This window comes from Pinus tabuliformis, chromosome Q, assembly GCF_031772625.1.
Source record: "Pinus tabuliformis cultivar Carrire ecotype Pingquan chromosome Q, CPIR1, whole genome shotgun sequence".
NCBI lineage: Eukaryota > Viridiplantae > Streptophyta > Pinopsida > Pinales > Pinaceae > Pinus > Pinus tabuliformis.
Genome location: NC_142296.1, coordinates 1,376,698,837 through 1,376,714,963, shown reverse-complemented (window position 1 = coordinate 1,376,714,963; position 16,127 = coordinate 1,376,698,837). Strand labels below are relative to the sequence as shown.

Here is a 16,127-nt window from a genome sequence, read left to right as displayed (position 1 = left end):
ATGGTTATCACAGATCCCAATGCCGATTGGGCAATGGAGAACATGCCTGCTCTCGGAGTTCTGGGAGATATGCTGCTTCTTCCCACCGGTGAAATTCTGATTATCAATGGAGCGGAGAAGGGATGTGCAGGTTATGGGCAAGCAACCAATCAAGCTCTTGCTCCTTATTTATACAGACCTAATGCATTTCCAGGGCAGCGCTTCTCAGTACTCGCAAGTTCCACTGTTCCAAGAATGTATCATTCCACTGCAATTGTATTGCCTGATGGTAGGATTTTTGTGGGAGGTTCCAACCCCAACAAAAATTATAATTTCACCGTTATGTTTCCCACAGAGCTTCGTCTGCAAGCATACAGTCCTTATTACTTAGACGAATCTTCCCTGAGGCCCACCATCATTTCTGTGCTGCGTGCTTCGGTCACTTATGGCGGTAGCTTCAAGGTTCAATTCGCTGCAAATAATCATCATAACATTTCCATTCAGTTCAACATTTATCCTCCGACCTTCACTACTCACTCTTTTTCCATGCATCAGAGATTGCTTCTGCTTGCATCTGCCACCCCACAATTAGAATTAGTAGGAGGAGCAGGGCAAAATATTTATAGTGCCCTAGTAACGGCACCTCCCACGCCTGTTGCAGCACCGCCTGGGTACTACATGCTATTCGTGCTCAACAGTGGAATACCCAGCGCTGCCACTTGGATTCATTTGTCTTCTAATTAGACTCATCCTTCCGCTTTGACATTCTCAATAATCTCCTCATATGTACTGTACTCTACCCTACTCTACTGTACTGAGTGAGCGCTGTAACGGTAAGCTCTGGTACATTACATTTCAGAGCCATAAAAGTTTTGGGTTTCTTTTCTTTCTGTGTGGAAGAAATTTGAAATTTGTTAATCAAAATTGTACATTTTTTTCATCGATGTAGTGAAAAAGCAATAAAAGTTTTGGGGATGAAATTTGAAAATTGTTCTGAAGTGTCTCTTTTCAAAATTGTGCATTTCTTTCACCAATGTAGTGAAAAAGCAATAAAATTTTGAGTCTTTTTTTGTCTTTTTTCATGTAAAGAAATTTGAAATTTGTTTTATATATTTATTCTTTTAAAATTAATCCACTCTCATTAATGCTAATAAAATATCCATCATATTCATGTGTATTAAGTATCAAGATATAATTATTATTATTTTAAATTTGATTAAAAAATATTATAATTTAAACTTAAAAAAACACATGTTATAATTTTAAAACTCAACCTACTATTATGAATCACAAATTTATAAATTTAAAATAATTATTTTTTTTAACAATAAAATTTGAGATTAAAATCATATAATATAAAATTAATTAATTACAATACCTTATTTACCTTTATTATCCAAAAAATTGTATAATTAATTTGATTATATATTTTTTCAATTAAAACCAAATTGTCTATTTGACACAAGTAAATATAATATTAACAAAATTTAATAAACACATTTACCAGTGAGTTTTTAAGCATTTGTAAAATTATATAATATTATAAGATAAATTTATTTTTATTGTTTATAATGGTAAATTATAATATTAAATAAACAATTATTGTTAACGATCAACTAAACACTTAGATTACTCTAATAATAAAAATATCTAATAAAATATTATTATAATTAATGATGTAGTCTAATTGTTTCATGCTTTATTTTTCTTCACTAGAATCTAGATTGTCATTTTCCAATGTTTAAGATATTTATTTTTTTTCCAATATTGTATTCAACTCATTGAAAAGCTTAGAAAACTAGGATTAGGTGGACTACATAGATCCAGCCTTCAAGCTAGTGATTACAACACATTATTATAACAAAAAAAAATCTATGGATTGCCTAGCCAATCCATTATACCAAAATCCTTCCACCTTTATATGCACAGTTCAATCAATCAATCCCCATTGGAGATCCATTGGCCAAAAATGGCCAAAGTGTAATGTACCTCAATTTACTCAACTATTTTTTTCTTTCTTTTTGCAATAAATTCAAAAATACTCATTATATGAATCTAAGGTTTTACCTCATCATACATCTCATTTCAAAACATTTTTTCTCTAACACAATTTACATTTTCCATAGCTAGTGAAAAGAGAATTCTAGATGGTCCCTTGCTCACTAGTCTAGACACAACACCATACTCGTTCAACGCATAACTTCTTGGTCAACCCGATCATACTATAGGGATCCATCTCGATTTTATTGGTTAACATATAACACCCTTCCTAAATGCCACATGTGATACTTGTACCCTTTTGTTCCAATATAATTTAACATAAGGGACTTAGGATTTATGAATAATAAATTAATTGTACTATATCTTATATACTTATGGTGTATCTAAGTCTCTCCTTTTTCTTTCCCATACTTTATATATTTTTCCCATGGCATTAAGCTTCTCCATGGTATCATACCCATTTATGTTACCTCCTTGCTTTGCATACTCATAATTTTGTTTATGCACTAAAAATAAATTACTATTTTGTCCACCCTTAGCTCACTTATCTTTCTTTCTCGAATTAGGTTAAAAACATTATCCTTGGCATATATTATTATTACCATTTCGAGATAATTATATGACATGCAATTATCATAGTAAACCACCCCTCAACCTCTAACTTCAATGCTAACTTGGTCAAATGTGATGTACCTTCCTCAACCCTTAGTTCTTGTTTTCTTGGAATTCATGGATCAATAATTCAATTGGGGGACTGATGTGATTAGTTATAAAGCTTGGTGTGTGTCATGTGACCATGCTACATGGTCTCGTAATACTGGTTCACACCACGACTAGCACGTGGACCCAATGTGGTTGATTATTTGGATGGTGAGGATTACTGTATAGGGGGATTGTCACAAGTCCACTTTCTAGAAATATAAATACTTTTTTTAAAGAAATAAATACTAATGTAGTTCAATAAGTTCATATTCATTAGGTTTCCCTACCCCTATAACAGTGTCTAGTGTGTAGACTGGGTAGGGGGATGTGTCATAAAGTTATCCTTCTTCCTCATCCTCTAACCATTAGGGCAAGTCATGCTCAATAGAAGGTTGAGCAGGAGGGCACATCACAAGTTTTTTTGATGGATGCCCATTCTTTATGGTCATGTTCCCAACCCTGCAACTAATGAGGCATCAAAAGTGGCCAACCAAGGTCTTCCTAAGATGATAGGATAACCATTAAATTTGGTTTTGGGATGCAGGACAAGGAAATTAGTGGGATACTCCCATGAGTCAATGGAGACCATTACATCGTCAATAAATCCCTCGGGAGCTATTATGGATCTATCTGCAAGTTGAAGTATGTAATCGGCCTCCTCCCAAATCTACCCAAGTAACTGTCCAACCGTGGTAAACGTGTGACGAGAGAGGTAACTATAAGGGATTCAACCTCCTTGGTGACCTTAAAGAAATGGAATCGACGGAAACAAATCAACCATACCTTCCACACCAGCAGCAATACCCCCAGGGGACATCCCAGCCACTCAAGCATCCTGCCCCTAGGTCCCAATGACCTTTTAGACCTCTAAACATTTGGACGCTCTCATGCTATGGGCATGATAGCATCTAGGGACCTCTTGACACTTTCACAGGCCTACAAGCCACCATCCAAGGACTTTTCCCAGCGGACCTGTGCCAACATCCCTTGAAATCAAGGCACTTTTCTGGCCCAGAATTTCGGCCACTCCCTAGAATTTGTGTAACTTTTAGAATCCACCGAAGACATCATGACAAAGATAAAAAAACTGAGAAATAAAACTCAGGACTAAGCCTAACCATCCCCAACTGGGATTGACATTCTGTCAAACACTTGGAATCAATGCAACCTACAGGTTTAGGATACAAGACAAAGCATGAATGACTAAAAGCACTTATGAACCATGGCAAGAAGGATCACCAATGTCTCCATTGAACTATTATAACATCAATTAGTTCTTGCATCCATCATTTTAACATTCAAATGTAAATACATGAAATAACCATTAAATGAATCAACCAATTAACCATGCTTATAACGAGCATAAAACCATGTAAATTTCAAAGATATGACATCCTTTAAATCCACATATAAACAAGTGAAAAAGTAAGAGAACTTAGCTTTCATTAATAATATAAAAATCTGAAAAGGTTCAGTACTTCCATGTACCACCCGACTTGAGATATTGGTGAACCAAATATTTCTTTTAGCCAACCACCCCCATGCCATATTCCAAATGTGAATGTGGGATCTCATAGGAATACCAATCCAAAAACAACCAAGGGAATCCAAAGGTGAAACCACCTCCACCCTCATCAAATTGTGATCACACCGAAACTGGTGCTCCGATCATAACTGAACCGAACTATGAATTCCATTTGGACTCCATCACTATCCTTGAGGAATTTTTGACTCCTTGCCTCTCAGGCTTTACCGCAATCCAACCACGGATCACTTGGCCCTAAACTGAGACCAGTGTCTCAGGCTTTACCACAATCTAAACCGGATCATTAGGTCATAAACTAAGATTCCTCCCTCAGAGTTTACCGTGTATCCTTCAAAAACAGATCAAGGGATTCCTAGGCCTTTGGGAATGAACCTTGAGACCAACTCCACCTGAAATTCTGAAATTCATCCGAAAAACCAAAGATCCAAACCGAAAAAAAATATCCCAACACCATGGCATCAGGAAAACGGCTAGGCTAGGCTGAAAACCACTGTCATAACCTGGAAAAACCATGCCACCGACAACAAGAGAACCATACACCAACATGCAAAGCCATGCATGTCCAAACCAACTAGGAAATCACACATGAAATATGCTACCTGCAAGTATTCCTGATGAAGCTCCCTGATCCTGCTCTTCTTCCTTGATCCTTGCTTTCCTTCCTTTCCTTTCCTTGCTCTAAAACCTAAGCAAATACTTGAGCTAAGTGTTTAAATTGACCAAGATGTTGCCAACTAATCCTCATAAGCCTTTTTATCAATGAGTACTCTATTTTCTTCAATTTCCATCATTTTCATTCAATTTCCTCATCACATGCAACATATGACCTTTTACCTCACTTTTCTCCTAATTTCATTTCTTTTCATAAACAAATGTGCCAAAATTCCTTTTTTCCTTTTAATGCCTTTGCCTTTGCCTTTGCCTTTGCCTTTTCCTTTGCCTTTTCCAATCTCCTTTGCCATAATAAAATGCAATCTCCTTTCCCATAGTAAACTGATTGAACACCCACACCAAGATGTCCTACCTAACATTAATCTTGGAATAAGTGTCCCTTGCCCATGGTCTTATTCTTTCCTTTATATACCTTATTACATGGAATTTTCATGAGGGTTGTTACACAATATCATAGTAGTCTTCCTCAAGCCCCCTTGGAGGTTGAGCTCGAGAATGGTTTCCCTAGTCATCACATTGATTGCAGCCCCAAGGTCAATCAAGGTATTAGGGACCATAATTCCATCAATGTGCACAAGCAATACTGGGCTACCATTATCCAAGTACTTTGGGGAGATTACCCTCCCAAGCATTAGGTCAAAAAATTGTCCAACAAAATGGATATTGGGGTATCTATTCTTCTTCTCCCAGGTATTTTGAAACACTCTTCCTTGATAAGCTTGTTGTAAACGGGGACATCTTTGATAGCTTGGAGAATGGGTATTTTTACACACAAGTTCTTCAATTCTCCCCGAAGTTAAGCCTCTTCTAGGGCGTGTTGTTTAGGGTGGACCAACCATTCATGGTAAGGAGGTGCATTGTCTTGAGGGGCAGTCTATTCATTCTCTTCAATCTCTCTATGTGGAAAATGTGGGTTATTATCTAGGATCACCTTCCGAGAAGGAAGGTTGATCTCATGGATTTCCATAACATAAGCATGCTAGGATGTCTCCCCACTATAAACCTATTGTTCCTACTTATTATTCAGGTTCAGATTGGGTTGAGAAAGCATTTGAGGTTTCTTAAGTGGGGTATGGTGAGGGAGCTATGGTTGAGGTTGAGGTGGAGGTAGTAGAGCAGGAGTTTGGGTTGTTTGAGGCCTCCACCCTGGTGAGAGGTTTCTCCATTGGGAATATTGTGGTGGATATGGTTGGAAAGGAGGGTTAATAGGACAAGGAGGATGTTGAGGAGTATAAGGCCAAGGAGGAGGTGTGGGCTGTGATGGATGAGTGGAAGGTAACCAAGGCTGGAAAGGTGCATTCTTATTTGGATTTTAATGAGGATAGTGCACACCTTGCATTCCCTGCTAAAATGGTGGAGGACCTTAAGGCCTCCTCTGGTTAATAAAGCAGAGTTTCTCTGAACCACCTTTTTCCCCTTGGTATATAGCCTTCAGACCTATCATAGAGAGACGTTCTTCTATTGCATGATTTTCTTTACAAACTAGGTAGACTTCTTTGACATTCAGTGGGCACTCATTCCTAGGGTGTCAGTGCATCTAGGGTAGAAGATACCTAGTGCCCTTTCTCCTTCCTCTTGGTTCCTTTTAATTTGCGTTGTATCCATCTGTAGGGGAAACGTATGCAACATGCCACTCTTAAAATCCTCCAACATACTTCCTATCCCATGTTTGAGGGCTGATGTAAAGGGAGATGAACTAACCAAACCTTGGCTAGACCCACCCTTTTTTCTAGCAGCCCTAGAGTGATTCGTATATATTGTTTTGATGACATCATAAAGAAATTAAGAGATGTCTAGACTCGAGACAAAATGTTGAGGGTTTCTATTATGTTACACAGTAATTTGTCACTGTCTCCCTGTCAGTCTTCCTACTGTGTCATGAGTCCAAGTTAATCACGCCCATGTTCTTTTCGTCTCTTCAAATTCTCCTGAGTCCCGAAATGACTCTCCTAACCCAGCTACTCCCGAAGATTCTCCTTCGGTTCCTTTAGCACATGGGGGCAATCATATGATTCCCCCACCAAGTAGTATGGTCGCTTCCTTTGATTGGAATCGCCTGATCGCCGGTCGCCTTCCATCCCATTTGCCTTTCCAGATCACAGTACATGCCTGTGCTAAGGCAGTACCTGGCACTGTTTTGGATGAAGGGGCGTCTGTCAGTCTTATGCCGTACACTACTTGGCAAGCTTTAGGTTCCCCGCAGCTCGGGCCAGTCACTCAGAATCTGTTGGCCTTCGACAGAGGAGCCTGTCCATCTCTAGGAGTTCTCCCTAAGTTCCCTATTACTTTGGGAGGCAAACCGTCTATATAGACGTCTTGGTTACCCAAGGTGTTTTAGACTTTAGTCTTCTCCTTGGTCGCGACTATGTTTATGCCATGGGGGCCCTCGTTTCTTCGCTTTTGCGTGTGGTTTGCTTTCCACACGATGGAAGAATTGTGACTATCGATCAAGTGTCATTCGTTAGTCCCCCGATGCCTCCTGCGCCGTTGTCGCCCCCTCCTAGTTTTCATCCACCAGTTGCATCTCCCCCACCACAGATCAACTACGTGGCCACCTATCCCATGCCTGGATCCAGTGATTCCGCCATCATGCATAGTGTCCTGGGGGCATTGGGCCCTGACTTCCAAGATGTTTCCCTTCCACCGGGAGTGGCAATCTTGGAAGCCCCGACTTTTTATTCATTATGATGAAGTTCGGGCGGAGCATAGTTCCTTTCCTATGTCAAGCTCCTTAAAAAATGAAACTAGGCTTGGTCCGAGCATAGTTCCTGATCTTGTGTCAAGCTCATTAAAAAATGAAACAAGGGTTATGAGGATAGTTCTTTTACTGTGTCAACCTCATTAAAAAATGAAACACCTCCCTTTCCAAATCGAGTCTTTTGATTAAGATCTCGTAAAATACAAGTCGAGTCTTTCATCAATCTCGAGAGTGAACCTTCATTCCATCCACTTTGTTGAATGTAATGAACCTTGGGGGGCATGTACCTCGATTTGCGTTATTATGCTGGGGGCATGCAAACTTATAACAAGCATAGTTTTTCGTTTCAAGCTTGTGTACACATGAAACCGAATCCAAGCAGAGTTCTCCATGGTTCAAGCTTGTGTAAAAATGAACCTATACCCGATTTACACCTCGTGATTGCCATTTTTATCCGTTGAATTCTGCTAGATGAACCTTGGTTGTTTCATTCCATTGCTACCATCTCTTTTGCCGATCATATGCTCTCACTTGGTTGTTTATCCTTTCCTGAGGAACCGCAGCGATGAGTGGTTTTATTAGCCAGCCTCTTGACCATTATATGTTTGAGCAGTTCCACCATTGCTGGAACCAGTTGCTACCTTTTATACCACTCGTTCCTCTAGGACGAGTCACCTTTAAGCTCTTTTCTGACTCGTAAAATGTGAAAAGATTGCCGAGTATTTTTCCCTTTTTGACTCGTTAAAGAGAATAAAAATGGAGGTCTGCTTTCAGCTCTTTTCTGACCGTTTAAAGATGAAAAGATTGCCGAGTCCCCCTCTCGACTCGTTAAAGAAATGAGAGGCGGTCGCCTTTAAAGCTCTTTTTTCGACCGTTTAAACTAAAAAAGATTGCCGGGTTTTTGTCGTTTCGAACTCGTAATTGGCTCCAAAATGACGTACTTCTGACCGCTTTTCTACTTTTTCGGGTCGAAGTCACTACTTACGAAAAGTACTCCTCGATCATACTGGTCGGGCAGTTCTTTCGAGCATTTTTTTATACTTTTTCGGGCTCAGGAGACACAACTTTACGAAAAAGGACCCCCTGGAGTTTTCTTTTCCGCTGTCTTTTCAGACTCTCTAAACAGGAAAAGACGCCGAGTTCTTCCTCTGTCAGACTCGTTAAAACTTAATGACATCGGACACCATCGAAATGATGCTTTCCAAGCATATGCTATCCCCGTCAAGCTTGTCGTCCAAAAATAATCTGGGTACCTGCCAGAAATGGTGGGGAAAATGGAACTGTAATAATTGTCGTGTCGACAGTATGTCGCTCTTGAACATGGCACTAGTCTGCATTCGTGTCAGGGTGGGGATTTCTCATCTTGTTTTACACTAGCCTCCGTGGGTTTGGGTTATCCTATTTGGCCTCTCATCTGCTCATTGCCTTGTCACCATGACCTCTGCTCATTTGATGTCAGATACTGCCAAATCCACTGTCGTGCCGCCGATATGTTCAAGAGAAGTTGACCTCTGCAAAATTACAACCTCCCTCTGATACCTCACACAAACAATCTTATCCTTCTCTGTCTCGTGTCGATGATGTGAGAAGCATTATGGCCCACCTTCGATCAAGGTTACTTCCTGTCGACTTCAACTCATTATCCAGGAAGGTGACTTAGAGACTCCCTTCAGGTGCCTTAGAGCCTGCATGCCTCAATGGCAGGTTCTTCGTGTTCGACGTGAGGTTTTCATCATTGGCCTCCGATCGGATGATTCTGCAGGTGTTCGACACCAGCTCATTGATTCACACGCCGCAGATTGTACCTATAAGTGCCTTGAGGACCATTGTCATTATTGGTGGTACCTCTCGCGTCTGTTAACAGTTTTCATTATTGACTGGTAATCGGACGATGTTCATGCATGTTCGACTTCAGCTCATGTATTCACATGCTTGAACTTGTACTCTGTTCGGGTCGAGATGGAGTGCAAGACCCTGGATTTTTGTCTGTTGCAATCCAGGTTGCGATTTTGTGGATTATTATTACATGACTCGTTGATGGATGGCTGTGCCCATACCTGAGTCTTTTGGATGGCTGCGACCATACTTTATTATCATCATGGTCTCTTCAGCTGGGTGGCTGCATCCATACCACAGACCTTCTTCGTACGTCTTTTGGATGGCTGCGCCCATGCCTAGACTACATGTGATAGATTCTCAGAGATATCAGTTGTACATACGTGCATATTCTTCCTGGTGGTGTTCCAGTTCAGTGAGTTTTGTAAAGCATTTCACCCCTCCCACTCTCTCGGGCTTCATGCTTTAGGGGGCATCTGTTACACAGTAATTTGTCACTGTCTCCCTGTCAGTCTTCCTACTGTGTCATGAGTCCAAGTTAATCATGCTCATGCTCTCTAATGTTGCCAAATGACCCACTTTGCCAAAGTTTTTGCTATCAGCGCGACTTTTGTCAAAATAACCGCGCTGATGGGCGCTCCATAACAGACCGAATGCGCTGCCAGCGCGAAAGCACACGTGTTTCCCGCGCTGATCGAATTTCATGAGCCAGCGCATTTGTTATTCATTTCTGATCACGCTGACTTGACCTTCTTTGTTATTCAGCTGCGATGTCAGCGCTCCAGTGCAGCTATGGACCCACGCTGATCCAGTTTGGGCGAGTTTTTTCTAACAGCCGGCCATCCAGATGACTCCAGACCTGGTTGTTGGCCTTGTAAATGTCGCCCTCCCTTCTTTGGCATGTCTGTTTCGTCATTTGAGCCACCTTCCTTGGAGATAAGCTCATCCTCCCACCATTCATGGAGACTTCTCCTATTTAAGCCTCTACCATTGCCATGAGCAGCTAGTTTTGGAGAGTTTGGATAGTGTGGAATTCATAGTGCTTAGTGTGCTGCTGCTAGTAAGTAGTTGGTGTGACAAGTGTGGATTTGTTAGAGAGAGCTTAAGGAAGGTTGTGAGTATTGCTTGTGTGAGAGAGAGTTTTTGTCTTGGGAGATCTACCTCCAAGGGTGAATGCTTAAGAGACTTGCTGGCTGGACCCTCTTGAGAAGGACTCAATGTCAGAACTTTGGTTGTACCTTTCTCTGTTATTGATTAATAAATAGATGATTACTATTATGGTTCCATTCTCATTTGTCTTTGTAATGGTTAATGTGAATTACATCCTTTTTGACTGATGTATAATTGCATTTATTAGATTTCACGCTTGTGTTTGTGTTTCTCTTCGTGTCTGCAGGTATCTATCTACGGGGATCGTGGAAGATCATGACCGGCCAAAGTGAAGGAGCGAGAACGACATCTCTTCATCAAAAAATAGCTTTGGAATCCAAGTAGGTGTTCATTGCCTATCTTTTATTTGCAATTAGGAACTTGCATAGTAGCATTGACTGATTGTTGCTAGCCCCATTTTGGGCTAGTAGGGATCGCCTCTATCCGTAGAGGGGATTTACCTCTCCAACACATTACATCCTCCCTGATCCCCCATAGCAGAACTAGCTTGAGTGATTCGAGATCAAGGGTACAATTAGCCCTCCTATAATTGAGTGGGAATCTTTCCTCATAGTCCTCTAAGGATTCATTTGTTCCTAGGGTCATCCTAAAGATTTCCTCCTTTGTTTCCTTGGAACTGCAGTAATCAGTGTACTTGTCATTGAAGGCTTGTTTCATTTGGGCCTAGGTAGTGATGTTGCCTTTAGGTAAATCATGAATGAGTGCAAGGGTACATCTTTGAGGGTAGATGGAAATAAATTTAGCTTATGTTCATCCAAGGCATAGTCATAGGTCCTACAAAAAACAAAAAATTCAAACACGAAGGTGTGAGGATCTCCAGAGGTTAGGCCATGGAAATGTGGAAGGGAAACATGGCTTATATTACTCATTCTGGCCTACCCATTTGTTTCCCTGATAGGGAAAATCTCATCTTATCTGTTTTTAGCCATGGTTTGTGTAGGTGAGATATGTTTTTCTTCCCCTATGGGTTCCTAAAAAATTCCAGGTTTCTCACCTAGAGGCTTTTCTAATTCCCCTATAGTGAGAGAGGAAAGTTCACAATCACCAAAGAAGAATACAGGTTGACTGCTTGAAGGGGTGGGGGTTTTTGGTAAGAATTTCCCTTGATTTTCCCTACTCCTACGAGGCATGAAAGAACTAGCTATGTTTTCTGAATTCTTTTTCTCCTTTTTTTTTTTTCATGAACCTTTAAAACCAATAAGACTAATGCAAAGCAAAAAGCAAGTAACTCCTATGTAGAAACAACACCTACTTGAACACCTCCCTGACAACAGTGCCAAAAAATGATGAGCTATGGTATTGCACCAAGGATGTTGCAACTCCCATTGCTTATCAACCTAAATTATCAACTTGGGGTTCATACAAACTTAGAGGTGATAGTGCTATATGCACAACATGTTACGTTCTACTCATGTCCTCCTCAGTCATTAGATTAGATCACGGTATTCAAATACCACTCCTTCGACTAACTACAAATATAATTTCTTATGAAAGCATATCGTGATTGCAAGGAGATGAACTTGATTCTAACGACAGAAATGAAAATTCCATTAATTAAATGTAAATGCTAATTTAAATGTCATGAAAGGGAAAGGCTAGTCTAGTTGCAAAAGTAAACCCCGCCACCCTATTTTCACACTGTTGTAGCGGCTACAACTACCCTCCAAAATTTTTCCTTAGATTCGTTTTGGAGCCTCCTTACCAACCATCCTCAACAGCATGTATTGCACTATCAAGTACATGAGATTTAGTGGTTTTCTAGCAGCTTCCGAGCCTCTGCATGATAGCTTGTTGCACTCCTGTCAGAGGCTGCTTCTGTAGAGTTGGTCTAGCTGCTGGCTGAGCAACTCCCTCAAGAAATTGCGCAATACTAGAGGGGAACCAGTCTTCCCTCCAGAAATTGCGCAAATATGACTCGCAGCCAACTGGGCTCAGAAACTACGCAATTTCTATATGAAATACCTATATGTTATGTTGTTATCATTGTAAACTGCCCCTCAACCTCTTATTTTAATGTTATATTGGTTAAATGTGATGAACCATCGTCAACCCTTAGTCCTTGTCTTGATAGAATTCATTGATCAACCATTTAATTGGGTTACTCATACAATTTTTGAAACAGTGTGGTGTGCATCACATGAAAATGCTACATGGTCATGTAACATTGGTTCACACCAGTGCTAGGGCATGGCCCACATGTGGTTAATTATTCAAATGGTCAAGATCACAAAGGGTGATCCAACGCTATAGAAATTTGGATAGATAACCTATCTTTATTTCCTTTCAATTTCTTCATTTTGTATTTTTTGGCCACTTGACACGCTTCTTTGCAACTAAGAGAGTTGCGTTGACTTATGACCATGGACTTTCCCACTCAATTATTGGTGTGGCCATTTCATTCCCCATAAGAGATCTTAATATTCTCAAGAGAACAACTTGAATTCATTTTTGAGCTACTTAAGAGGTAAAGCTTTGACCATGGGAATTCGATTTTTTCCTCTCACTAGATTTATGTCATAACATGTGGGTGTCGTACATTAATTTTCTAAAAGTATATACTCTTAAACACAAACATGCACACACACACAAATTTCATTTAATATGTTGATCTTTTTTGAATTTTTAAGGTAAATGAAGTTTTAGAATTTTAAAGAAAATTAATAACTAATAAAAATTTATTAAATTTTTTTTAAATAATGAAATAATATCAAGTTCATTTAAAATAATTAAAATAATTGTCAAGTGGGTGTAGCTTAGAGAGGAGGTGATATTATCCTCCCCACTAAGGATTCCAACCCCATCTATATTGACATGCTCACTCCTTGGGAATCACTTCTACATAGATAATTTGTCTATTTTATTAGATATGAAGCTAAATTAACATTGAAACTCAAAGAGAAATATAGTGATTATAACGTTCAAGATACCCCAAGTGATAGAGCACAGAGATATCTTAAAGAGAGGGAATGGATTATTGGGATGAGATTGGATGGACCTTCTTAGTTCATATTTTATTAGGGACTATAATTCAAGTGCATTTACTTGGATATTATAGGATGCATAAAATAGTATTTCTCAAGGGAGAGTATACCTAGTAGGCTATGTGCTATCCATGTTGTTGGATTCTTTAGCTCATTTTAATTTACAATTCTAATTAATACCAAATCGTGTGAAAAGTTTAACATTATAATTTTTTCTAAACATTTTTAAAGTATTAAAATTAGAACTCTATTGAAATCTTGATTAATAATAAAGTAACAATATTTTCCAATTTAAGAATTTTAATATTTCCTAAGAGAAGAAAACCTTACACACACACACACACATATTTTCCAAACTAAGATTTTTAATATTTCCTCGGAGAAGAAAACCCCTCTCTCACACACACACACATTACAATTGTAAAAAAATTGTTTTTTAATATTTAATAAATTTCCACAATTTTTTATAATTTTATTAAAATACACAATCAATACACTAACCTTATAATTTATTAGTAAATAAAAAATCATTATAAATTTAGTTATAAACGTAATATATAAACTATTCATTTAATTCAAATTTGAGTACTCTTTAAGTGTGACTTTTTATGGGATTCCCCAAAAATATGCTCAAAAATCCAAAAAATCGCACTTAAAGCCTACTCCATCAAAATTACATCTCATTCTACACATTTTAAATAAGCATGTGTAAGAGAAATATTATAAAGAATTAGATCCCTTATTATATACCATTCTCATTTAAAGTTTGTTATATGGATATTGATGTTAGCATTTATGGTCATGGACATGAATAGTATGCATACAAGACTTCATTTTGAGTTGCTTATATTTGGTGAACCGAGTTGTTTGATATTTTAATGTAAAGACTAAAAAATTAACAATCCTTTAGTAAGATTTTTAATGGTGTTTTAACTAGCATTAATGAATTTAATGATATTTAATTTAAAGATTCAATTTACTTGTTTTGGTGTTTTTTTTGTTGTTGATACTGTTCTTTATGATATTATAACTTTTTGATATTTAATATTTATTTTCAAACTCAAACATAAATAATGATCACATTTTTAACATAGATGAAGCTATTTAATTTATATACCAAAATTTTCCAATTTATATTGGAATATTTAAATAAGAAATATATCCATATTTTAGCTATTTTAAGTTTTGGAGATTTAATAGGTATAATTTTCGGCCAATTTTAGTTGTATTAGGCAAGATATTTTTTAAAATTTTGAAGTTTGAGTTGCATAACTTGCACAATTTAGGTGATGGAGGAGTTTTCAAGGTGTTGAATCCATTTGTTTAGTCAAAAGCACATTTTAAACAACTAAACATCACAATCTCGCTCACAGTTGTGTGCAATAATTAAACAAAACCACAATTTAACATATAACATATTCACAATTTACTTCACGATATATCTTGAGGTGAGTGATATTTAATGTTTTTGAAAATGGGATTTTGGAAATAATGTTTTAATTTGTATTAATGAATTTAATGATATTACTCAATTTTACTTGTTTTATATAATTTGGTAAATTTTTGTTGATGCAATTCTTTATGATGTTATAATTTTTTTGTTATTCAATATGTATTTTTAAACTCATAAATATATCACATTTCTGTCTTGTTAAAAGAAGAACATAGAATAATTAGATGGAATTATTTCATTTACATGACGCAATTCCCTAGTTTTTGGTGGAATATTTAAATAAGAAATATAATCGTAGTCTCGCTGTTTTAAGTTTTGGAGATTTCATAGGCATATTTTTTTGTCAAATTTTCCATTATTAAGGCATATATATGTTAAAATTTAGAAGTTTGAGTTCTATAATCTACAGAGGTAGGTGCCTAAGGAGTATTCAAGGGGTTGAATCCATTTATGTAGTTAAAAAAACGCACTTTAAAGAACTAATATCACAATTTCCCCCACAAGTTTGTTGTAATCTTAATGAGTTGTTTTTAGTGAGACTTTTTGGAATCTTTTCTGGTGGGATTTTCCCGTCTAATGTCTCTAAAATCCTGCAGGAATTTATTGAAATCACATTTCAGGGTGGGTGCTGAATCTATATATACAGTGAAAAAGCCAGTTTAAATAACACAAATCAAGATTCCGCCTCAATTTTTTTTCAGCCAAATTCTACAGTAGAAATTCCAAAAAATTGTACTAAAAAAAACTCCTCACCTTAATATATTATTGTCACCTTAAAATATAAATGTGAGAAGTTTATTGTGATTGCGAAAATAGAGTTTTGGAAATGCTATTTTGCTTATATTTTCCATTCCAAGTTGGTCTAGCCATGTTTATTGTGGTCTGTGATCCAGCCAGAAATGAAATAAGAGTGAGTTTTAATTGAGGTTGGCCACGTTGAAAGAGCAGATACATCCACGATGACTATGGCTGGAATGTGGAGATCGCTTACAACTCTACATTTGACATCACCTCTCTATAAAAACTCAGCTTATGAACTCGCCTTTGCAGAGCGTACCAACAGCAATACCGATTTCTGGATATCATATC

The 16,127-nt window shown here is 37.9% G+C and overlaps 1 pseudogene; it reads left to right on the top strand.

The window, feature by feature from the left end:
- Window positions 1-723, top strand: LOC149225059 (aldehyde oxidase GLOX pseudogene; annotated as a pseudogene).
- Window positions 724-16,127: the final 15,404 nt, after the last annotated feature.